The sequence below is a fragment of the Podarcis erhardii genome (genome assembly GCF_964252035.2).
Source record: "Podarcis erhardii genome assembly, chromosome: Z".
Classification (NCBI taxonomy): domain Eukaryota; kingdom Metazoa; phylum Chordata; class Lepidosauria; order Squamata; family Lacertidae; genus Podarcis; species Podarcis erhardii.
Window position 1 is genome coordinate 14,579,434 of NC_138504.1, and position 24,612 is coordinate 14,604,045.

At 41.3% G+C, this 24,612-nt stretch overlaps 1 protein-coding gene across 2 annotated transcripts in view; it reads left to right on the plus strand.

Moving 5' to 3' along the window:
* PCDH11X (protocadherin 11 X-linked) overlaps positions 1 to 24,612 on the plus strand; it is a 777,747-nt gene that overhangs the window by 594,892 nt on the left and 158,243 nt on the right. The gene's annotated exons all lie outside the window — the stretch shown is intronic.

Consider the following 24,612-nt stretch of genomic DNA (forward strand, 5'->3'; position numbering starts at 1 on the left):
AAGCTCTTTTTTCTTCTTATCCTTTGGCAATAATAAAATAGGGACTTTAAAAACTGGTTTATTTTATTCCCTTTCCATAATACAGGACAAATGGCAACCAAGGGGGTAGCCTCTTTCCTCATATTTCCCTCTGCCCCTCATCAACAGCATTTCCACCCCATTCTTGAAAAAATAAGGACAGGAAAAACTATAAACCAGGTGTTGGGATCCTTTGGTCCTCAAGATGTTGTCAAACTACAATTTCCATCATCCCCAGCACGCATGATCAATGATCAGGGTTAATGGAAGTTGCAGGTCAGCAACATCTGCAGGGCCAGAGGTTCCTCAAACATGATTAAAATTATAATTTAAAAAATCTGTTCCTAAGTTTCTCACTGGCATGCTAACAAGACAATTCAACCCTGGTTAGGTAGCACCAGATCATTACAGAGCATCAGAGCTGGCATAGTAATTGGGCCTGAATTGGCCTGATGCCATCAAGTGGCAGAACTGAGTTTGGTTCCAAGAAGCTCAAGGCAACACTCATGGTTCTCCAGCTTTTCCCACATTTTATGATCACAGGTGTAGATTAGGCTGGGACATTCAGGTCACCCAGTGAACTTCATTTCTGGGTGTGGATTTCTACCTGTGTCTCTTCACTCTCTCAGTCCAGTAGTCTTCATCTGACAACACATGCTTATCATCTTCTTATTTGTATCTGCTGATCAGAATAAAGAAATAGATGCAAAGGCTGGACTGAGGTAGGGCCTCTTTGTTCAAGATTAAACCCATAAAATCCCCTGCAGAAGGAAAACACTATTGATGTAGGAAGAAACCTCAACCTGAAAGAAATCGCAGCTGCTAAGGTGCTAAGCCCTGCCTGCAGGAAGAAGAAGAAGAGAAGAGTTTGGATTTGATATCCCGCTTTATCACTACCTGAAGGAGTCTCAAAGCAGCTAACATTCTCCTTTCCCTTCCTCCCCCACAACAAACACTCTGTGAGGTGAGTGGGGCTGAGAGACTTCAAAGAAGTGTGACTGGCCCAAGGTCACCCAGCAGCTGCATGTGGAGGAGCGGAGACGCGAACCCGGTTCCCCAGATTACGAGTCTATCGCTCTTAAACACTACACCACACTGGAAGTGGCAGCATGGCTGTCCAGCCTGACTCCCATTTCCCAGGCCACACCAAGAAAGTGAGTAGGAAGGCCTATGCTGCTCTACCACCCCTTGAGACCCCATAGCTTCAGGATGATGAAGCACTTTAGCCTCAAAAGCAGGGCCTATTCCACCCCCAGAGCCCAGAAATTAAGCATCATGGCCAGCTCATAACCCAGACTGGGGTCACCTGGCTGAAATATAATTTATTTATTTTTATTTTATTTCATAAAATTTATGCAGTGCTTGATTGTAAAACCAAACCAAACCTCAAAGTAGTTTACAGAAAAATAAAACAAGGAAATTGAGGAAAGTCCACAACCCTACTTTAAAACACATAAAAGTTAAAATAATAAAACAGATTAATATTACCTCAACTTCCCAAGCTTGTCAAGACAGGAATGTTTTTTAGCAAGCAATGGAAAGAATACAATGAAGGCACCTGCTTGATCTCAATAGGCAGGGAGTTCCAAAGTGCAGGTGCTGCCACACAAAATGGTTGAGTTCTTCCAGCTGCAGAATGGGTATTAAGTGGCTATTGGCAATTCCACCAGTCAAAGTGGTTGAATGGGCACATATAGGGTAACTGTTCCCTTCCTGTACCTAAACACCCAAAGTGACTGAATCAAAGACCAGATTAACCTGGTTAATAATATGACAGATGGTTGTATTATTAGGGAACAGCCAGTCATGGGGTCATGCCACAAAATATTATGCATTGTATGCACACTTTACCTAGTAAGTGCATTTTTGTGCATTTTTTTGTGCATTTTTGTGCATTTTTGTAAGTGCATTTTTGTGCAAACTGGTTAACTGGAGAACCATAGGCGTAGCCAGGATTTCTTGGGGGGTGGGCAAGACTTTTGTTAGAGGAGGGGCAGAACCTCAGTTTGCCATGTATTTTTATTTATTGTTATTGATTGGGGGCAGCTGCCCCTCCTTGTCTCTCTGCATGTGGAGAACTGACTTGCCTGCAACATTTGGAGAAGTGCAAATTTCAAAGGATATTTCTGTGTTGGTTTGTATATTGGTCCGATAAGTAAAAAGTATGTAGTTTTTCATTAACATGTCAACACAATCTAATCTCTCCCTATCCCAACTTGAAGCCAACTAATTATGTTATGCACCATATAAAAATATTCGGTTTTTGGATAGTTTGCACCAGACTGATTATTTTGACCAATTAGTCATTTCACACAAAATAACTGTGAATGGGAGATGCAAAGGAAGTTACTCTGAGATCCTTTGAGGAATAAATGGGCATGAGTGTTAGCAACACACATCACTTTCAAAATCTTGGGCGTTGCAAGTGGATGAATAACAATACAAATTAGCCACCTATAAATGCACCTCCTCAATCAAACACATTTGATTGAGATTTATTCTTCAGAGACCTTGGAAGAAACACACACAACAAGCTTATTTACTTTCCACATTTACAGGATAGGTCAGGGCTGAAGTCATTGGCAATGCGATTAATGGAAAGCTCACCCTTTGGCTGTTGGCATTGTGTATTCAAGTGCAAGCTGTATTCTGCTTGAGTTCAATTTTTGATGCTCTCTGACCCTTACTCCACCATAAATTATCAGATGTATTCATCAGGTGACAGCAGAGGCTTGGATGTGCTTTACCAAGGAGAAGAAAATATTATATCCTTGTACTATCTGCTGACCTGATCCTATAGAGATCCAGTTCTACTCAGGCATTCTCACTCATGTGATTCTAATCAGTCCACTGTGAGAACTGGACTAGATCGGCTACTGACCTGATGCAGCAAAATCCAAAACTGCATACAAAAAGAAATTGTATTGGGAGAAATTATCACTAAAATGATGGCAAATTTTCATAGTGACTCTTTAAAAAAATCATCATAAAAACTGGGGTAATGTTTGGAACTGAACTCAGAACTGGAAAAACAAGAAAGGAGGAGAAACAGAAATTGACAAACTTATCTGCCCCATGTCCCCTAACATAGGTTTCTATATCATATGGGAACCTAAGTAAAAAGCAGCTCTCCACTTCAGACATGAAGTCCCCCATGTAGGGATAAGCAATCAATGCAGTGGGAAGGAGCGGTGAGTGTGTTTTGCTTCCCCACCACACGCAAAATGGAACCTCGTGAGAGGAAACACCGGAGCTGGGCAACTGAATGATTAAAGTATGGTACAAAATTCGCTGCATTTAAGCACTGTGAGAACCTGTGGCATTAATACAACCCAGGGTATTGCAAACCATGGTTCAAAAGTGGGCCACTACAAGCTAGTATTAATAATTTCAGCTCAAATATTCCTCATGGTTTTGTGAATAGGTTACTTTTTCCATAAAGCTTATTTCAGAAACTTCAGCTAGTGCAGACTTTGGTGGCCAGGTTGCTCACTGGAGCAAGACGGTTTGAGCATATTAGACCGATCCTATGCCCACTTCACCAGTTACCAATTAGTTTCCGGGCCCAATTCAAAGTGCTGGTTTTGACCTATAAAGCCTTAAATGACTCAGGACAACAATACTTCAATAACTGCCTCTTTCCATATGAACCTACCCGGACCCTGATATCTTCTGAGGCCCTTCTTCATGTGCCTCCTTGAAAGGTCCAGAGGGTGACAGGAGAATGGGCCTTCTCTGCTGTGGTTCCCTATCTGTGGAATAATCTCCTCAGGGTAGTTCAGCTGTTGCCTTCGTTATAGACCTTTAGGTTCCAGGCAAAAAACATTTCTTTTTAACCAGGCCTTTGGTTGATTTGATTGACATCCTATGCCCTTTTAAAATGGGGGGAGGGGGTTTGCTGGGTTGTTGCCAGGCCTGCTGGATTCTCTTCATGGAATCTGGGAGGTCCCGTCATGTCTTTGGCCTCTGGCAGCAGAAAGTCTTGGCCCAGCCCTGGGCTTTCCTTCAATGTCTGCTTGCAATCAGACATTCTTGAAAACCCAAGGACATGAAAAACATTCCCTTCTTTGAAAGAGAAGTCTGTCCCCATTCCACACATCCCTTAAGTTCTAGGCGTAAGAGGGAGAAAAATGGTTCTTCACAATAATAAAGGTGATGACAAAGAAATAGCTTCATATAGGGAGGAAGTGGGGGAAAAATAGTTGTCTGCTTCTTTTCTTTTAGCATGATATATAAGGGTCAACCTCCGCTTGTTATAGATTTCCCGTAGTGCCGCACGATAAATACTTCTTCCTCTGAAGCTAATAACAATTTCTTCCTTATTTTCTTTCTCCACCACCCCCAGGGCATCAGCTATTATTTCCCAAGGACCCGTGAGACTAGTAGCACGATCTCAGAGTGGCTATGCAATTTAATCTTGTCCAATACAAATTACCATGGGGCAAAATGCTCTTTCAGAACTGTGGGAGGCTTGAAATTATGTAGATGTAACCTAATGTTCCTCGGTCTTCAGAGAGCTGATTTCTGTTACAGGGAGAAAGGGGAATCCCACAGCATGGGGTGAAGGCCACAGGTAGCTTGTGAAAGCTTGGCGGGTCTAAGTATGGTAAGTGACTGTGTGGGATAATGCCTAGGAACGCCCCTGTACACCAATTTGAGTTCCACCATGAAAGAAAGGCAGTTATAGTATTATTGTCATTTCCTCCCTGCTGACTCTCATGAGGACAGTGAGTGGGAAGAAAGACATCCAACTGGGAGGTCCTCCTATTGAGACTCTCCTTTCAGAAGTCTTGCAGACCCCTTCTTCCTTAACTCAGAGCAGCAGACAGGCTTAACCAATGCTGGGGGGGGGGGCATTACTCTGCTGGGAGTGGGGAGGATTTCCTTGGCAGAAACTGAGCTGTGATGGGAGGAAGGAACCTAGGCATTGTCTCTGAAGCAATCGGGCACCTCAAATCCATTCCTTAAGTATCTCTTCTGTGTTTTCTTGGAAAGACACCACAATTAAAATGGAGTAGTTGCTCTTAACCATCCACTTTTTGCAGAGGCACCCACCTAGGTGTTTGGGGAATGCACTTCCCATCATTGGCCATGCTAGCCCGGGCAGATGTGAGTTGAAGTCCCGGGGTCCAGATACCCCTACACAATTCTGCTTCAGACAACAAAGGCACCCAAGAGCTTCTGCTCCAGGTCTTGCAAGCCAAAGGGACAACTTAGAAAATACTTGAGGGGATGTATAAAGGATGGAGCATTGCACGTTCAAATGGAACGGAATGAGGTTTGAGTCACACAAACCCAAAATGTACTTGGCCAATCCTGTTGCAAGTTGATTGGTCTCCTGGGATAAAAACTGGTGTTAACGTTCCTTACAGATTGCCCTGTTGGTAAAGCACTGGAAAAGCTTAATCAGCTAAGCTCAAACTGATTACTATAAAGTAAATGACTTCTACAGTACAGCTGTAAGAAGTGGAACAGAAGTCTTGAAAATTTGTCAACTACTTAATGGAGCAAGTTGTCTTCTCAGAAATATTCTTGGCATTGTGTTTGAATAGCCAAACTGCAAGCCAGCATGTATCACTTAGAAAATAAAGTTGTAAATGCCAGATTCTTTTTGTACATTTTTTGCCATATTGCTCTCACCACCTGCTTATTTTCAAGTCCATCTTTGCTTTCCTTCCCCCATCTTATTCAAATGTCTATCCTCCTCCTCCTCCTCCTCCAGTTCTACATTTATCTGACTGTCTCTGAATCCCTGCCTACCTTATCCTTCCTGTCAGCACCTTCATTTGTCCTTGCAATAATCTATTTGTACAGAGAAAGCATTCACACATAAAGCAATGATCACTTTTTTCCGAAAGAGTACTTTGAAATAATTGATTGTGCCATGCTCCAGAACTGGAATGTTTACTTAGATTGGAATAATTGAAGGTCAATTTAATCGTCCTGATCCAGATTTTGTGTGTGTGTGCGCACGCGTGCACGCACATGTGTCTGTGTAGATGCTTTTATTCACATAAGTGGATGGAGGAGAATCTATATAAGTGAAAGAGAAATATTTTTCCCCTCGAACTTTTTTCCACCAAAGTGTCCAGAGACTCAACTATACAGCTGCAAATAAAACATTTTATGTGTGTTTTAAGTGCAATATGCAATGTGGCACTAGATGGCGAGGGTGAGCCTTATGGAAAATTCAATGTATTTTTTTAATATATATATATTTTTGCTTTTTTAAAAAAACCAAAAACGTTTTCAAAACGCTTTTTATATGTGTGTAGATTTCACCCAGGACAGTGTACAAAAGCTGCTACTGTTAAAAAGAAGACTAAAAAGCAAAACCATCAACTTGAGCATTTAATGAGTAGTGCAGGTGAGTGATACAGGTTGAGATCCAAGTTGTGCTGCATTTTGTCTCTTTCCTTCATTCCTTCCTTGAACAGTATCATCCCATATTATTCCATGAACTGATTTTGAGACTGCCCACATTCCAAAAGCCGTCTTCTACTGGGTTGGCAGTCTGATAACAAGCATGGAACTTGTTCAAGATTTTGGAACATGGATGGACAATAGATCTGGAAATAAGAGGATATATCATGTCATTAAAACTGTTGGCAGAAATTAATTATAGCTATTGAAAAGTATTCCGGACAAGGCAACATTAGTGCTATACAGCGGTACCTTGGGTTACAAACACTTTGGGTTACAGAATCCGCTAATCTGTAAGTAGTACCTTGGGTTAAGAACTTTGCCCCAGGATGAGAACAGAAATCACGTGGTGGCCGCGTGGCGGCAGCAGGAGGCCCCATTAGCCAGGGCCATCTTAAGCATATGCAGCATCTGGGTGCAAAGATCCACCCAGTGCCCCCCCCCCGGTTGCCAGGATTTGTCAACCTTTTTGTGGGGGGGGGAGCCCAAAGTTGTTGACCTTTTTAGGGCAGGCCAGCGAGGCACGCACAGCAGAGCTAGCCTGGCCAGCCACCTCAGCAACGACAGAGGAGCCAGAGGCAGCAGTGGCAGCAGAGGAAGGCTGGGCTGCCTTCCGCTGGGGGGGGGGGCAAGCAAAGCCCAACGCAACAACAGTCGAGTCCAAGGTGGCGGTGGCTGAGTGAAGCAGGGCACCTCGTGTGAGCAGCATGCACTGGGCAGGCCTCTCGATAGCCCGCCAATCCCATGCGCACAGAACAGCGGAGCCGGCTGGCTGCCTCAGCTCCTCACTCACCCACAGCAGAAGAGTTGCGGCACTCCAACGGGCTCTGCTCCATCCAGCGGCGGCTGTCGGCTCTTCCCAATCCCCAGACTTCAAATCTCAGCCCCAGACTGTCAGTCTGACACCCCCGAGAGCCCAGCGCCCGGGTGCCCCGCACCCCTAGCACCTATGGGTAAGACGGCCCTGCCATTAGCTAAAGTGGTACCTCAAGTTAAGAATAGTTTCAGGTTAAGAATAGGAAAAAAAGAAGTTAATATGCACTAAGCCAAACTCCACTCCAAGATTTTTCAGACCTCAGTTATAACTGCCAGAAGCTAGAGCATAAGATGCTGTCCTTTTTCAACCCTTCACCTATTTCCCCGTGCCTCAAGATCAGAAAAAAGGTCCTTCTTTTGTGCCAAATATACTGGGCCAAAAACTTATCCTGCAGTTTTAAATCATTCTCCATCAATTAATGGGAAAACAAACACCATCCCATAATTATCAAAAGGAATAGAAACTTTCAGTGAAATTCTCAGCAGTAAGGTTCAGGGTCTTTGTCATACTTAGCTAAATTTTGATCCAACTAAGGTCTGCTTTGCCAGCATGTTCCTTACAAAGCATATCCCTGCTGCCAGCATGATTCAACTCTCCACTCACTAGCAAAGGTTTAAAGAGAAGCACTGAACTTTCAAACAACCTCACCCTGATCTCTGAAATCCTGGCAGTCAAGAGCTTCAAAGAGCAGCATCGCCTGATGTCACTGACATGTCAGGTGATTGACAAGTGATTCCACAACCCAGCATAGGGGAAGATATCATTAGGCTGCATGGAGCATTTTTTTCACATCAGGAAGTAGAGGCAGCTGGAGAGGCTGCAGATTGTTGGAAAGTGCTGGAAAGTAACACATGCCCAAACTACCCTTGGCCACTACACAAGGATATGGAAAACTCAAATCCTGATACCCACTGAAATTCCAGTGATATTCTAAATAATTTAGTGCTCTGCAAATGGAGCAGATAAAGGAAGCTGCTTTCATATGAGAAAACTTTTCAGAAACTGAAGGGCAGATATTGTCACAGCACTAGTGCCCATTTAGGTTATTGAGCAGCGGGAGGGGCACTTTTCCCCAGTGGCTCAATCTTTCTGGAAATAGATGAGAACTGTTTAGCCCCCATCTTTACAGGCATTCAGGAGAACCCTAAAGGCTCATTTGTTTTCACCGGCATTCTCCTAAGTTAATATTTCTAACATTGTTTAGGTGGATACCTATTTATTTATTGTAGGGAGACGATATGCATTGGTAGTTTATATTCATTTATTTGCAGTTACTTTAATAGCAGTCATATTGCATTATATTATTTAAGCCACATTGGGAGGGTTTTTCCCTCTTAGAGGTAACCTGGGGGGGGGGGAATAAATAAAAGTAGTGATCTAAGGCCATAATCTTGTGAAGATAAAGAACCTTGCCTTTCTCAACTTTTGAGGAAAATATGCACTGTACCAAAATCCCTAATTTTCACTGTATGAAACTACCTTTTGCGTGACCAGGCAGTGACCGTCCCAGCCCCTAGGGACCACCTGAAAGGAATAAAGACTTGTGACAGTATGTTATGGAATTAAAATTTGGCCACAACTTTATTAAACCTTCAAATGTAGGAAGACCTTGGCTTAGGCATTGGGCGTGTATCCTTCCCAGCCCCCCAACTGGGGGAACTGGGGCTTCTCAGGGTAAATGGGATATGGGGTTGCCCTGTAAGACGCATGTGTATGCAGGCAGCCCCATATCCCCGCACACAGGGTAGTTCACTGACAACCTTTCAGTGTATGGCCAGTGACACCCATATTACAACCCCTTTAAGAGAGGATGCTGGAATCACTACCACAGAGGAGGAGTGAGTCATCACTTCAAACCCCCCCCCCCTACATTTAGGGAAGAAAAGACTAAAGGATTCTGCCCAAGGCCTTAAACTGCCAAAGTTGTGACGAATTGCTACGGGGAAGACAAATCTGCCAATGCAGGAAAATTTCTTCCCAGTTCAAGAGCAACCAGTCAAAAGAATGTAGCAGCCCCCACTAAACAGGAAGAAAAAGGTTAATGTGCAAACAAGAAACATTAAACAAAGGGAGGGTTGGGTGGGTGAAGCTCCTGAGCCGACTGCCTGGCTGCTGCCAGTTCCACTTCCTATTTATGCGACTGGCTCCACCTGCCAGCAGTGTAATTTGACTTAGCTGAGGCTGGTTGTGAACCTACAAAGAATAACATTGAGAGGCAGGCCAACCCACACCTGTTAAGTTCCCAGGGGTCTGAAGTGCCACACACGATCCCACAAAGGGCACCCACGGTACAAAGTGTGAGTGCTCAATACTGCATCAGACCATAGCTCTAAGCTGCCCGGTATTGTCTACTTGCAGAACAGGGGTGGGAAACTTTAGCCTTTCATATGTTGCTGAATGACAACTCCAATCAGCCCCAAGCAAGCTTGGTAAATTGTCTGGGATAATGGGAGTTGTATTTCAGCAGCATCTGAAGGGGCAGAGTTCCCCACACCTGTGGCAGAGATCTCCATCAGAGTTGCCTAGGATGCTTTAAGTGGAGATGCTGGAATTGAACCTAGGACCTTCTGCATGAAAATCATGTGCTCTACCACTGAGCAGCCTCTTCCTCACCCTGCCCAGTGTAGGTGATTGCAGTTTACATATATATGTGTATCTAAAATCAAGTAATCCACATACAATGTAAATTGGAAAGGAACATATTTTTATTGATATATCCTTGCTTAAAATCATGACTTTGAATTTGCTTCTAATGATATTAAAGGTGCAATAGTTTTACTCCCAGAAACGCATGGCAAATGTAATTTTTTTGTCAACTGGTATGAAAATCAGCACAATGCCTTTTAGGATCAGGGGCAAGGGGATTTTAGATAAAGAGCAGTGGTGCTTATGAAAATCAAATGAGATGAGTCAAGGCAGGAAAAGGACAGATAGAGTAAATGGATTTTTTTTTCCCCAGAGAGAGATATTGATGGATGCTTCTAGGGTTATGCATGCCACTTAGCAGCAAATATAGTGTGAGCTGGGAAGGGAGAGAAATCTGCAAATAAACAGGGAGGTGTAAAAGATAATCAAGGGTGAGAGGCATGTGTTGGTAATAAAATGGAAAGTACAAAAATAGTCTAAAGTAGCAGCTATAGAAATAAATCAGAGAACATAGATGCAAAAGGTGTACATTGTCTAAGACTGTGTGGGAATAAATTGTTCCTTGGAAACTCCATATTGGCAAAAGAGACAGCAGGCCATGGCTAGGCATGCTTTATAGACAGAGCAGACAGTTGCAACACAAATGATGGAACTATTTGCCCTCATTGTTTGCAGGAGAAGATGGTACGACGTGACTAAATTTGTAGGGTGAAGGCAACTGCACCTGCCAAACGATAATGAGCCTTGCCAAAGCAGTGGTGATGGCTGTGGCCAGATGAAATTAATCCTTACTGCTCTAGAAAGCCTGTCAAGATATGGGAAAACAAGAAGAACAAAAATGTAAAACATTTATGTAGAGGAAAGTTATAGTGTAAATAGGGTTGGGCAGATCTGTCATTTTGGCTTCTTTCAGTTTCAAGTTTTCCAGTCTTAAATTCATTTACCCACATTCCCACACAAATTTGCATTTTTTTAAAAAAGTCCCCTTGAAAATTCATCAGCATTATAGTGCCCATTTCTCCCAATACAGTCATACCTCGGGTTAAAGACGCTTCAGGTTGTGCGTTTTCAGGTTGCGTTCCGCGGTGATCTGCAAGTAATGGAATGGGTTACTTCCAGGTTTCGCCACTTGCGCATGCGCAGAAACTCAAAATGACGTCACATGCCTGTGCAGAAGCGGCAAATAGTGACCCGCGCACACACAGGCATGCAGACATGGGTTGCGTTCTTCTCAGGATGCGAATAGGGCTCCGGAACAGATCCCGTTCACATCCAGAGGTACCACTGTATACCCAATTTTGCACAGATTTTTTCCCTAATATAAACTTTTTCTTTTTGCAAAGACAGTTCCCCAACTATAAAGCATGTTTGTTTGTTATTTTCACAAATATATGCATTCATATGCACACTTCATCCTAGCATATGCATTCTTGTACACATCACTCAACCAAAGAATTGCATCCCAAAATTTAGAGAAATGAAAGTTTTGAAGGATGGCTTGTTTTTGAAGTTATGAATTGGATAAGCATACCTGAAAATGCTAACTGAATTTAATTTCTCCCCCCACCCCTAAAAGTAAGCAAACATAAAAGAGACAAAAAAATAATGAACATCAGCGCAAATTAATAATATGCATAACCCCCAATCCTAATTTAAGAGAGAGAGAATATTCATGTCCCCATCCCCAAAGGAGATTGATGTCCCCTGAGGCCCCCCCCTCTGAAAACAGCTGTATGTGTTTGTGTGTGTTACTCATATTCCCTAACACATTAATAATACTAACCTTAGGAAAATAGGACGACCTATACTGTAAGAGGCAATGAAAGTGATGGAACATAACAATATGGGAAGGAAAGACCAAATGTCTACATGCATTTACACTATTTTTATCTTATCAATCCTTTTAATTATTTTTTTTTGAATGTTTTAAGTTGCTGGTTTGTTTGTTTGTTTGTTTGTTTGTTTGTTTGTTTTAAATTGTTTTTGCTGATACTTTTATTGTTTTGTTCTATTAGTAAACTGCTTTGAGGTTGTTGATTTTTACAATCAAGCAGTGTAGAAATCTTGTGAGAATAAATAAATAATATTACCTATCCCAGATAGGTAATATGTGTTTAAGTAGAATCAGATGCTTGAGCTAGGAATTCTATGCCAAAGTTTGCTTGGAGTGACAGGTTTTGCCAGTGCAGTTGCTTTGATTTCACGACTGTAGTGAAGGAGAGTAAAACAAGGAAATAAATTTCATTACCTCCAAGCCTCTTGCAAGTCTGATGCATTGTGTTGTGATGTGCCCTGAGAACACAGTGTAGGTATGAAGAAGCACTGAAGCTAATATACCTAGGTAGCAAGTTAAAAATCTATGCTTTAGATAAAGTTTTGCTTCTCGTCAATTTGCATGTGCAAAGGGGAGATGTAAAATGATGTGATGAAAAAAAATGAGAAGAGGTGGGAGGTTCCCTTCTTACCTTGTAGAAAATGACAAGATTCGAAAAGTTACCTGAGATTCTAAGCTGTTGGTAGTCATATATCTAAATATGACCCCATCTTGAGTTTCTTGGAAATAAAATAAGATAAAATAAAATAAAATAGAGACAGAGTGGGGCAATCACATAGAAGATATCATTATTTCCAGTTCTAGACTGGCACATATTCTCCCCCCAACTTCAGACATTTGTCCATGGTCATGTGGTCTAGAAGCATGTTCTTTTGGGTTAAATCCCATTTAAGTCCTTGAATAATTCATATTATGACTTTGGAGAAAAAATCTGCACTCAAAGGCTTGTAGAAGATGAACAGAATTAATCACAGAAAGAAAAAGAGACAATAAAATCAAGGCCTGAATCACCCTATTGTAATCCAAGAAGTCACATCATAGGTAATGAAGTTAGCAATGATTTATTTAAAAGTTACAAGGCAATAACTCCGTTTTCTATTTTCTTCACAACATCCCATTTATAAATTAATGCATTTTTTGATCAATGAAAATTGTTTTAAAGTATTTTTATTTTTAACCTTGAGGTTAACAGACAAAACTCTGCATAACTACAATGCTGAATGTGAGTTTTGGCTTCTGCTGGTGCTGATTCATTCTGAGTCATTGTGTAATAAAGCTGGTGTTATCATTGCATGAGCGTCCTTGTGGTTAGATTTTTTTTTGCAATTTTCAGAAATTGCTATAGGTCAGATGAAAAACTCTTGGTTCTGTTCTCATTTTCATTTCCTTAGCTTCTATTAGACTCTGCGGGGTGGCATCAACAGCAAAATAGGTCAGAGATGCAAATCACTTCCAGGGAAAACAGTATCATTATCACTGTCACCATCTTTGTTGGAGTCTTACAGATCTACCTTGACCTCTTCATGTTTTAATTATTGTTGTTATTATTAATAATATTTTCTTGTATAGGCCACCTAATATCTGTACAGACCACTTAGTAAGAGGTGTACAGCATGCATAGATCTATTCATATACACACCTTGCCCAAGGGAATCATTCTGAGTCACCGTAGGAAATTAAAGTGGTGTCGCCACCAGTGAATTTGCATTTATTTATACATTTCCATCCCATCTTCCTTTATGAATTGTTTCCTATGAAACATCTCAACATGATTTAGCAACAAGGAACATCAAAAATGAAAACCCATATAAACCAATTTCATACACAAAAACAGCTACAATTATTTATGTATGAAACTGGTTGCAAATCCAGTGCAGACTAGGACAGTTCAGTTGTGGTGGTGGGGGGGGGGACTATTCAAATGATCCAAATTTTATATACAACTTCATTTCCAAACAAATTGCATTTTCTTTTTTAAAAAAATGTTAGTCATTGGAAGTTGGTATTTAATGCAGGGCACTTTCATCCTCTTTATTTCTGGCTCCTGGCAGTTGGAGAGGGAAACACAACATCATTGTGTTGTAATGTGCAGAATCTGTTTAATTCTTAATGTGTCCATGAAGTTCCATATGACTTTTATTATGGAGTCCCTTGTCAAAACCCCATCAGTTTACCTGGCTGAAGACGCATAAATGAATAATGATGACCCGTTACAATGTATCATCAACTCTTCTCTGATACATTATTAAACATTTGCACTTTCCTGATGGAAATTTCTTGAGTGACAAAGCATTTGAGCAAGGAGGTTTGTTATCTTCGTAGTTTGGAAACTAATCATGTTGGATCAATGAATTCTCACTTCATTAGCAGGAATAGGTCTTTCAGTGTTAGAGCCTTTATGAGCTTGTTGATTGGGGTTGCCAATGATTTTGCTGACCACTGTAATGAAATCTCTTTCTTGATTCGTTTTGGTTGCCGATGTCTAAGCTTAATGAGCGCAACTTTTCTTTGCAAGAATAGTTAAGGTAGGAAGAGGTAATGAATGTTCTTCCATGGACTTGGGATCTCAGTGGGAGCAATTAATTCTCTGTTTATACAACATAGTAGTAGAAACATGCAGTTTTATTTAGTTTTTGAGATGTTGCGAGAATAATCTATTAACAGGGCAGGAACAGACACAAATAAACCAAAAGAGCTGGGTCAGACAGAGAGACATGCTGTTTTCTGTAACAAAACACTAAAAAGTATATTCCCATTTTTGCACTGGCTATGTACCTAAAGAACCTGTTTTACTTCTGAGACGAACACCACCATTTTGTATTGATTGTTGTTAGGATGAAAATCCAGATACCTTTGACTCCTTTCTATAAATCTTCTTTTGGCGTCCAGCTGCCGCCTATTTGTTCCATCTCCAGCTGAGAAAATAATGAGTAATGCTTCTCTGAGCTTTGGATCCCCAGATCTGTGATTAGGAAGGCATGTTTATTTAGTATTTGTCCATCACCACATTGGACAAGAGCCTCACGAATCAAGTGCTGATTTCTTACATGTTTGAATCATGTAGACTGTTCAACTCAGGATACAAAAGTCACAAACCAGATGACCCCAGAGAGCCACATCAATTCCAGTACTAGCTATATAACCTCTAGGTTTGGTTGCTATAGTCCCTCATTCTAGGGAACTGAAATAAATTAATTGTGGTTTTGTCTTAGGGCTCATCCACACTTCTGCTTGTCCCATGCCTACAAACATGGGCCCAAGTGGTTTTCTGCTTGACCCACATTTTCTAGGCATAGGTCTGAATGGTTTCCTCCTTCCCCATGGAAAACCTGCTCTTTAATGCTAAAGTGGAACAAACATTCTGGAGAAAAACCCAATTGCATATTGCTCTGATTGACCACTAAATAACTTTTTTTTTCTGGGGTAAGGAAGCAGGACAAGAGCCCTTAGCCTCCTGTGTAGGCTGCAAGCTCCACCCAGCCCCACTTTCTCTGCTGCTATACATCTTCAGCCTCTCCATCCATTGCATTTACTGATATACTGCATAAGCACAAGTAGCCTACAAACTGTGAGTGGTTCAAAATATACATTAACAGTGACAGTGTACAATGGCAGGCTGTACACAGCATGGCACCTTAGCATTCATGCACATGTTTTTGTCTACGTGTGCACAAGAGATATCTACCCATCCTTTGTTTAGATTTAACATTTTGCAGATCCCGAGTACTAAATCCTTAAGAATGGCAACACTACCATTTGTGCTACCATAATTTTAAGAAGGTGATAAAGGGACATAATAGGGATGGTGATTTAAAAGGGTCAGTGACCAGTTAAAATGGATTTTGGAATGAATGAAGAACAGGGCCCATTTGGCTGAATGTCTATTTGCTATGGATTACCTGCAGTGTGTACAAAAGGGGTAGGTTTTCAGGACCACACTCATCGCCTACCACTGGCATTAGTATTCAGAAAACCTCAAAATTTATTAGGGATAGGCCATTGGTAGCATTGGATCTACTTGATCAAAAGCCATATAAATCTTCCAAGGAGCCTGATCTCTGATCCCTGAAGCTATACCAGCCTAGTGTAAAAAAAGGGGGGGGCTTTCCCTTAAACCAGCACCAACTGGTCTTAGGATTGCTCTGTGAGTCTACCTGTTCCCCATTCTTGCTTCCTCTACCTACAACCCTATGCATGCTTTGAATTCTGCATCTCCTTGAAAGACAACACTTTATCTAAATGTGCTGCAGCATTTGATTGAAATTATGGTTTAGAGGAAGAGTTGTCTTTCAAGGAGATGTGTAGTTAAAGCACATACAGATATCTGAGAGCAAATAAGCAAACACACATATACAAAGTGGTTTGGTGCAATAAAAGGAGAAAGAAGAAAACAATAAATGGGGATTTTATCCTAAGGCCCACCTTATTTACATCCACAATCTAATTTCCCTCTCAAGACAAGGGGATCCAGCTTTGCAAACTGAATATTGTGACTGACATTGATTCTAGCTGTAAAGGACAAAGGCAATTCAGGGCTGGCTCTTGGCTTGTTCTCGTCTCCCCACCCCACATTCCCAGTCCCATCTTTAGGCCCTCAGCCTGCTGATTAGAAGTACTCTTAACAAAACAGAAATCAGCATGAACTACTCCAGTTGCTTTTCAGAATGAAAAGAAAAGAAGAAGAAAATGAAGTTCTTGGTTCAGCATTCAGGTTCCCAATAGGCTTTTAATCAAGGTTATGGGAAAGCCCATAAACTTTCTGCTGAATATTTAACAAGCTGGAGGTCACAGCAAACACAGCACTCCCAAGGACAAGTGAAATGAGATTGCAATCAGAAGAGCTGCGAAGACCTGGTGTTAAGCAGGTCTTTGTCTTCGAGATAATATCTGGCAACACAACTATCAGGCAGACACGTCCTGCCCCTCCCCAGGTTCCTTTTGTGAGACTTAATTTTCCAAGCATAAGCTGCCAATAAAGCAAAAATTGATGAATAGGACTGGGTAGTTCGATTGATTTTAGTCACTGGCTTTTCTTCAAAATCGTGATTGAAATCCAGGCTTAACAATGCTGAAGCAGAATAGGCTCTAACAACAGAGCTACATGCAAGCCTTTGTGTATTTTATATTTCACCATGTAAGCAATTTTCCCCCCCTTAAAAAAAGAAAGACTGGTTTGCACTTATTGGAGTTTAGAGGATAATGAAAGAATCAAAAGAATCAAAGTCAAATAGTATAAACAATGTCTAAAATCTAGGCAGTTTAGATACTGGAGCAGTGTGGGTGGCATGTAGGCTTTGGGTTTACACACTAAATATCAGCGTTTTTAAAAAATAAAAGATTGAACGGTCTTCCAGCCCTCATTGGGTTTGTTTGCATGGATGGTTTTCCTCAGATAGGAAATGTCCACAAAGGAGTGCAATGGGGATGTGAAATATTAGTTGCAGATTGGCCAGACCTAGCGTGAACACTAGGATCCTAGCCTTCTGCCTTTCTCCAGTTGATACAGCAGTACCTTGCACTAGCTGCACTGATGCCATCTCTTCAGTGCTTTTTGTCCTGTCTTGAATATGTCATTGACTTCCAAACATGCAGCTTGCTTGCCTGAAAAAAGGATAGAGAGGGGTGTGTGAGTGTGCATCCAAACTAGCCTGCCATACAAAGATAAAAAATTTCAGGAACTGCTTCTGGCCTCACCCACTACTGACCTGTGGTCCTTGGAAGTTTGGCCATGCTTGAGTTAAGGCAGCCCTCCCACATCCACACTGGTTCTGACCTCAGTTCTGTTCTGGGTTCAAACAATAGTGGAGATAGGGGCTGTATGCACCAGCCTTGCACCTAATCACCCCACCAGCTCCACCTCTGACTTTTCTGTATTGTTTGGGAAGGTCTGAAGTGGGATTCTTCATGTATTCACCTGAATGGGCTTAGAATCGTCATGACTGCGAACCCTGATTCTGTAGGATTCCTGGTCATTGGGAGAATTATTAGATTGTTCCTCTGAACTCATGAAGAACCCCCCTTCAAGCTTTCATCCTGTAGTAAGATAATGAATAACATTGTGGGGCTCTCTCCCTCTTCCTCTCTCCTTCTCTCTCTGTGTGTGTCTCTGTGTTGTACTTAATGCAATATAAATATTCTACAGGAAATGTTCCCCCAGCAAGCAGGTAGAATCAGTGTCCCTAAACTGTATGCTCTCCCAACCCAATGCTTGGACTAGTCAAAGACAAAGTTATATAGAAGACATGCAAACTGTATCTGGCATAGCCTGTGATTCCTCTCTGCAGAACTGGGAAACACAATGGGAAGATAAGAGCTGCGTAAGCTATTGGGCTGCCATGTCTAGGACAAGAGTGAGCCAAGCGATTCCTTTCACACTTTTTTTTTTTTTTGCTTTGTTTTGTTTTTTAGATATGTTTTACAGTTTCCACTTTGTACAGTTTTAAGAAGTTTACATTGACTGGTCTCAAATTCATGGAAAGAGCTATGAGCTGGTCTGTCTTTTGTATCAATCGGTTTAAACTCTGTGGAATTGGTATGTGTTCCATTTCTTTGTTGTCGTTTTGATGTGCTTGTATTTGGTGAAAGCACACAAAGTAGGGAGTTGAAATCCTTTGCCCCAGTCCTTTATTCATAAGAAGTGCACCGCTGGTTCATACCAAATGTCCAACATCTTGTTCCTCAGCTTGGCTACCACCATGCAGGTAAGCTTATCAGAAGCAGGAAAGGATTTTCTGATAGCTTTGCATGGAGACAGTCCCGGATTCAATTTCAGTTTCACAGCCCTCCCCATTTAATATTTTCCAGCATTTTAGTGCACTTTTGCTTAGTTTCTGGGATGAGGAAAGAAAGGAGAGGGGTGTGTGTGTAGTGGGTGTTGCTATGGAGGAAAAACAATCCGACAGAATTAGAGGCAGACAGGCAGATATAGAAATTCTAGCGTTTCGAGAGCAAAGTGACATTTCTCTACGTTATTTTATTAGTGAAACTATGTTATCAGCAAAAGGAAAAGAAAGAAACAAGTTTCTGCATTCTGCAAAGCCCTGTTAATTTTTGTTTTAATTTTTTGAAGGTAATTGTGAAGGTCACTTATATTCAGGCTGTGATCCATTTTCTTTTGTGATTTTTCCAGCAGTAAAAGCAGGAGTCACCACTGGGAATTGAGAGTCTTACATCTCTCTTTGTCTTGGAATGATAAAAGCCACCAAATGCTTTTATAGAAAAGCCATTTCCAAGAATTACATGGGATTTTGCAAGTGCTAAAAGAAAAAAGCCTCATTCACAGAGAGCTTGTTGTATCCCCTGTGCTGGAACCCACGGTTATTTAATTAATTCATTTTATCCGATGTATGCAGTTTATTTTAAACCCTTTTTTATCCCACCTATCTGAAAAGTTTAAGCCAGGTAACAGAGACACATGCCAGATAGACAGATGGTGGGATATGACAGGTAGAAAGATAACAATGTGATAAAACAATGCAATCAAGATGCTACAAAACATTAAATTAAAGAAGAACTGGGGCAGCAGGTACCAGAAATATAAAGTTGTAAGGAGAGAAATAAATACCCATCAACCCAAATCCCCAGGAAACTGTGGCTATGGCCACCTCACCCAGTATTATTGTTGTTGTTGTTGTTGTTGTTGTTGTTGAATTTATATACCTCCATATACCCACAGAGGGTGGCGCTGTGGGTAAAACTCAGTGCCTAGGACTTGCTGATCGTAAGGTCGGCGGTTCGAATCCCTGCAGCAGGGTGAGCTCCCGTCATTCGATCCCAGCTCCTGCCCACCTAGCAGTTCGAAAGCACCCCTAAGTGCAAGTAGATAAATAGGTACCACTTTATAGCGGGAAGGTAAACGGCGTTTCCGTGTGCGGCACTGGTACTGGCTCGCCAGTTGCAGCTTCGTCACACTGGCCACGTGACCCGGAAGTGTCTTCGGACGGCGCCGGCTCCCGGCCTCTTGAGCGAGATGAGCGCGCAACCTTAGAGTCAGTCACGACTGGCCCGTACGGGCAGGGGTACCTTTACCTTTACCTTTACCTTTACCTTTACCTTTACCTTTACCCACAGATCTCAGGGGTGTTCACAGGATACTTTGCTTGGATGAATATCCCCTTCCCCTTCTTAGGTTGAGGTAGGAGAGGAGGAGGAGGGCTTAGCCACTGCTGCTGCCAGTAAAGCAAAACAAAGAAAAAGTAAGCAGAGCAGGGATACAGACAGAGGGGGAACTGCCACCACAAAGAGGAGAGGGGTAGGGGAGATCAACCAGAGGAGTGGCGGTGATGGGTAAGGTAGCATAATAATTTGTGGTGGCTGTGCAGACCAGCCCCCATCACACATGCCTTAGTCAATCCAAGGTGGACTACCGTAACATGCTGCATTTGGTGTTGCTGCTTGCTGCATGTCCAAAACATCAGCTGATGTAGACATCAGTGAGCATGTCTCTAATTGTAATACAGTTCAAAGTGCTTGTCATACCGCTTGGGCCCAGGGTATCAAGCACAGCCTTTCGCCGTATGAAATGGACCAGCAACTGAGATAATAACTAGTGTGGCTTTGTTTCCTACCCTATCAGAAGTACTGTGTGTGTGTGTGTGTGTTTTGCTGGGTGTGGGGCATCAAACACAACCTAGAGGTAGCAAAGTTGTTGAACTCCCCCCTTTTAAAAATCCATATGGTTCCCACACTTTCTTTTCTTTTCTTTTCTTTTTATAGATATTTGATTTTAAACAGTTTTGTATGCATTTTACTTTGCAATTGGTTATTTTGCAGCTGTTGTTGTTATTTTGCAGCTGCTGCTCTGCACATGCACATGTTATTTTGCAGCTGCTGCTCTGCACAGGCTACTTAATATGCATATTGATGATGGTAATGATGATTTTTGTTTTTGACTTGTAAGCTGTTTTGAATACCTTTTGGTGGAAAAGCAGGCTAAAAATAAGTAAATAGTAGCATTGTTGGACTGTTAGAAAAAATCCAAAGTCCATAAGACAGCAAAACCTTTCTCAGCATAACCAAAATGCCATAACATAGAGTGCAAACTTTTAAGTTTCCCAGAACTATTCATCAGGCTCTATGTATTAAAAAGTCCATGGAGTGGGATAGAAAGAGAGGAAAAAGGCTGTTGGTGTTATTCTAGTTTTTTCTCTCTCCCACCATATAGCTTGAAGAAGAGTTACAGGAATCTTGCATTTGTTTTGTGACATTTTGTTTGGCTTAAAGTTATTGCCCTAATAAGGACTTTAATACAAATAAGCAATCTAACAAACATATCAATACATAAAAATTCAAGAAAATAATAATAATATTCATAATAATAAATATGTTCTCAAATAATTTGTTAATCAAGGCAAAAACAAATTAACCCTTTATTTTTAAAACCACTGACTATACCAGTAAATGACCGTTGCATTCCATCAAGCAATGCTTTGTTTCTCTTTCTTGAATGTGAAATGAAGAACCTTTAGAATTATATTGGGATCAGTTAGGCTAATCTGTAGTTAGAAACAAAGGATAATATGAACCAATTAAAGTGAAGTGAAGTTTCATTTTAGCATGCCTGCTGCTGAGCAGATTTTAAGGTCACTGATTTAAAAGCTCCTTGGATGATAGACAAGCCATCCCAGCTAATTTGAAATGAAAAGCGGGAGTGTTCATAATCACTTAAAGCTTCCACTGGAGGCGGTTACAGGCTATTTAACCAGTCATATAGAAGAAAAAAATATAAACTGAGCCTTGTGACATGGCTATGGGACTTCTGATTGCTTTCAGTAACTAACAGCCAAGCTATAGACCCTGCATAATCAATCATATGGTGTAGAGTGCATATTTGTTTCTAGTTTGCACCTTTCGGACCACAGTCAGAGGAAGAAGGGTCATGTGAGAATATTTGTATATCTGAAAGATGGCTATCTTATCACCTTCCTTCTCTGAGATGTGCTAAATATTTCGCTTGTATGGGACCCTCTCCCTCCTTCTGTCACTGGGTGAGAACACTAATATATTGATTCTATGGAAACCATTGTCATGTGATTCCATTGAAAGTGAAGATACTCTAGATAGATATATTCAATATGACTGATAATCAAAGGAGTTTAGGTTGTACACTAAGCATTGTGGGGATTCTGCTTCCCATGTCCTGCTTACAGGCTTCCCATCTGGTTGAACAAAGTGAGAATAAGACGTTGGACTGGGTGAGCCATCAGCCTGAGTTGCTGTCAGGCAATACTTTGACTCACAACTTATGAAGCATGTGTGGAATGTACATGCATATCTGAACGGTATCCTGCACTACCTGGAAGTATATATTGCTATTACAATTTCATTCTGTCATATTCAATTTCCCTAACAGCATACATGATACATTCGCTAGCACTTCAGCCATATTTTCTGGTTATAGCTTCCATAGTCCAGGTCATTGATTCATTGACTGTTATCTCCATTACTATACCAGTAATTGAGGAGGCTGTATTAAGCAGTTGTATTTATTTCTATTTATTTCATGAATCTGACCAAACTGCGGGAGGCAGTGGAAGACAGGAGTGCCTGGCGTGCTCTGGTCCATGGGGTCACGAAGAGTCCGACACGACTAAACGACTAAACAACAACAACAAATTTATTTCCCAGCCCCCTTCCTGTAGCACAACATTTTGTTTGCATTTTTATTGAAGTCTCATCTTCAGTCATAATAGTAGTTTGTTATCATTTGCAAAAGCAAAAATTAAAAGAACTAAATAGATGTTGAGGAGGTAAGAAATAACACTATTCAAGATTGCTGAATAAATGTGGTTTGGAGTCTCTTTTACACACACACACACACACACACACACACACACACGTGTGTGTGCAATGTTTATAAGTCTGCTTCCTGTTTTATAGCACTTCTAGCATGGCGGAAACTGGATCAGATCCAACACAGGTTTTAAAATGAAAATACAGATCTCTTCCCCTCACAAAATTACACCAGGACATGCAGCCATGAAAGATACTGGTAAACCCCAATCTGAGTAGTTCATTGAGGCTAATGTTTCTGTAACTGTACCATTCTCTACTTAGACATCTTCTCTGTATTTCCCTTGGTCCCTGAAACTCCCCCGTCACTGCTAATGACAAAAAGACTACCATCTGCTTAAGCAAAATGAGGGCAGAGTATTAATACTTGGTTCCCTAGGTCAATTGGCCAAATCATCAGTTTGGGTTGCACTCGTTGCTGTGTCCAAATCCTTGCCCTTTAGATTGGCTTAAGTCAAAAGATCAAAGAACCTATCAACTGTCAAGTGTCCAGATATCAGTCTGACTACTAATATTTAAATACTGTAGTTCCATTTATATACACCCCCCCCCCCGGTCTGTCTGCTTTCAAAGCAATGACCTGTGTGGTTACTCTGATTATATCTTATTGTTCTCTTTGTAAGCTTTTGAATAAACAGGACCGCCATGCTATTAACATTCTGGAACATATGTTTTAAAGATAAAACACAATTACTTAAATGTTCTGGTTTAAAATAAGTATGTCCTGCAGGCCTAAATGTTTCTGCCCCTTATTATCTGCACAGTTCTACTGATCTCATTCAGCATTTATTTGGAATATATGTATAATTGCCAAGCGTTACAAAATACACATTACATATTAAGATAATGTATATTTTGTAAGAGTGTCAGCTGATGAAAGAATGTGAAAATTATATTAAGCTTCTTTAGAGCATTACTTTACCTCAATATAACTAGTTTATTTCAAGCTGAATTCATCATGAAATTGCTTCCACGTGCACTGAAGTGCAGCTGGATTTGTATTTTTTAAAAGGAGCCAACCCAGTGCAAGTGGGTTGTCCATTAACACTAGTTCTAGCTGCAGTTTACCATGCTAGTGTCAACTGCTTTAGAGTATTGAATGAAATCCCTACTGGCTTAATGACTCACTTGATCTTTAGTAGGTTGGAGGAGGGCCATTTGCAGTGGTGACTCTGCAACATAGCAGAAAGAAGACCAGACGCTCAATGCAGCTGCTACAGCAGGGATGGGGGAAACCTGTGATACTGAGGCTTCGGGGAGTCCAGCAGTTCCTGGGGGGACACTGTGCTGCAGCGTATTCGAGAAAGAGATGATTCAGTCACACTGTTAGAGTTTCCAGTTAGAGATTCCTGGGACAACTGCAAACAAAGCATTTTAAGTGTGTTGTAAAGTGCAATATACAAATCTGACACTAGATGGTGACAGAGAGCTATGGTAATTTCAGTGGATTTTTCAAAACTTTTTTTTTTTTAAAAAAGCATTTTCACAGCATTTTTTATATGTGTTTAGATTCCTCCCTAGTGTGTATGTATGTGTGTTTGTTTGTTTGTTTGTAGAAGTTCTTGACAAATGTTTAAAACACTGAGCTAAAACCCCATAAGGTTATACATACTAGGTATGGTCTAGACACCTTATCCTCCCTAGCCCTCTTCATTCTCATCTCAATCAAAGATTACCAAAAAAGAAAGTCAAAATAAATATAGCCACTTTCTCTCTCCCTCTCTCTCTTTCTCACCCACCCACCCACCACCTTTTTGAAAGCTATACAGTGGTACCTCAGGTTTCATACGCTTCAGGTTACAGACTCCGCTAACCCAGAAATAGTGCTTCAGGTTAAGAACTTTGCTTCAGGATAAGAACAGAAATTGTGCTCTGGCGGCGCGGCGGCAGCAGGAGGCCCCATTAGCTAAAGTGGTGCTTCAGGTTAAGAACAGTTTCAGGTTAAGAACGGACGTCCGGAACGAATTAAGTACTTAACCCAAGGTACCACTCTATATGATTAGGGCCCTGACATTGCCTGGACTAGGGACGCCCATCTGGTACAAAATGTTTACAATAACAGCTTGCAGGATTGCAAGCGAAT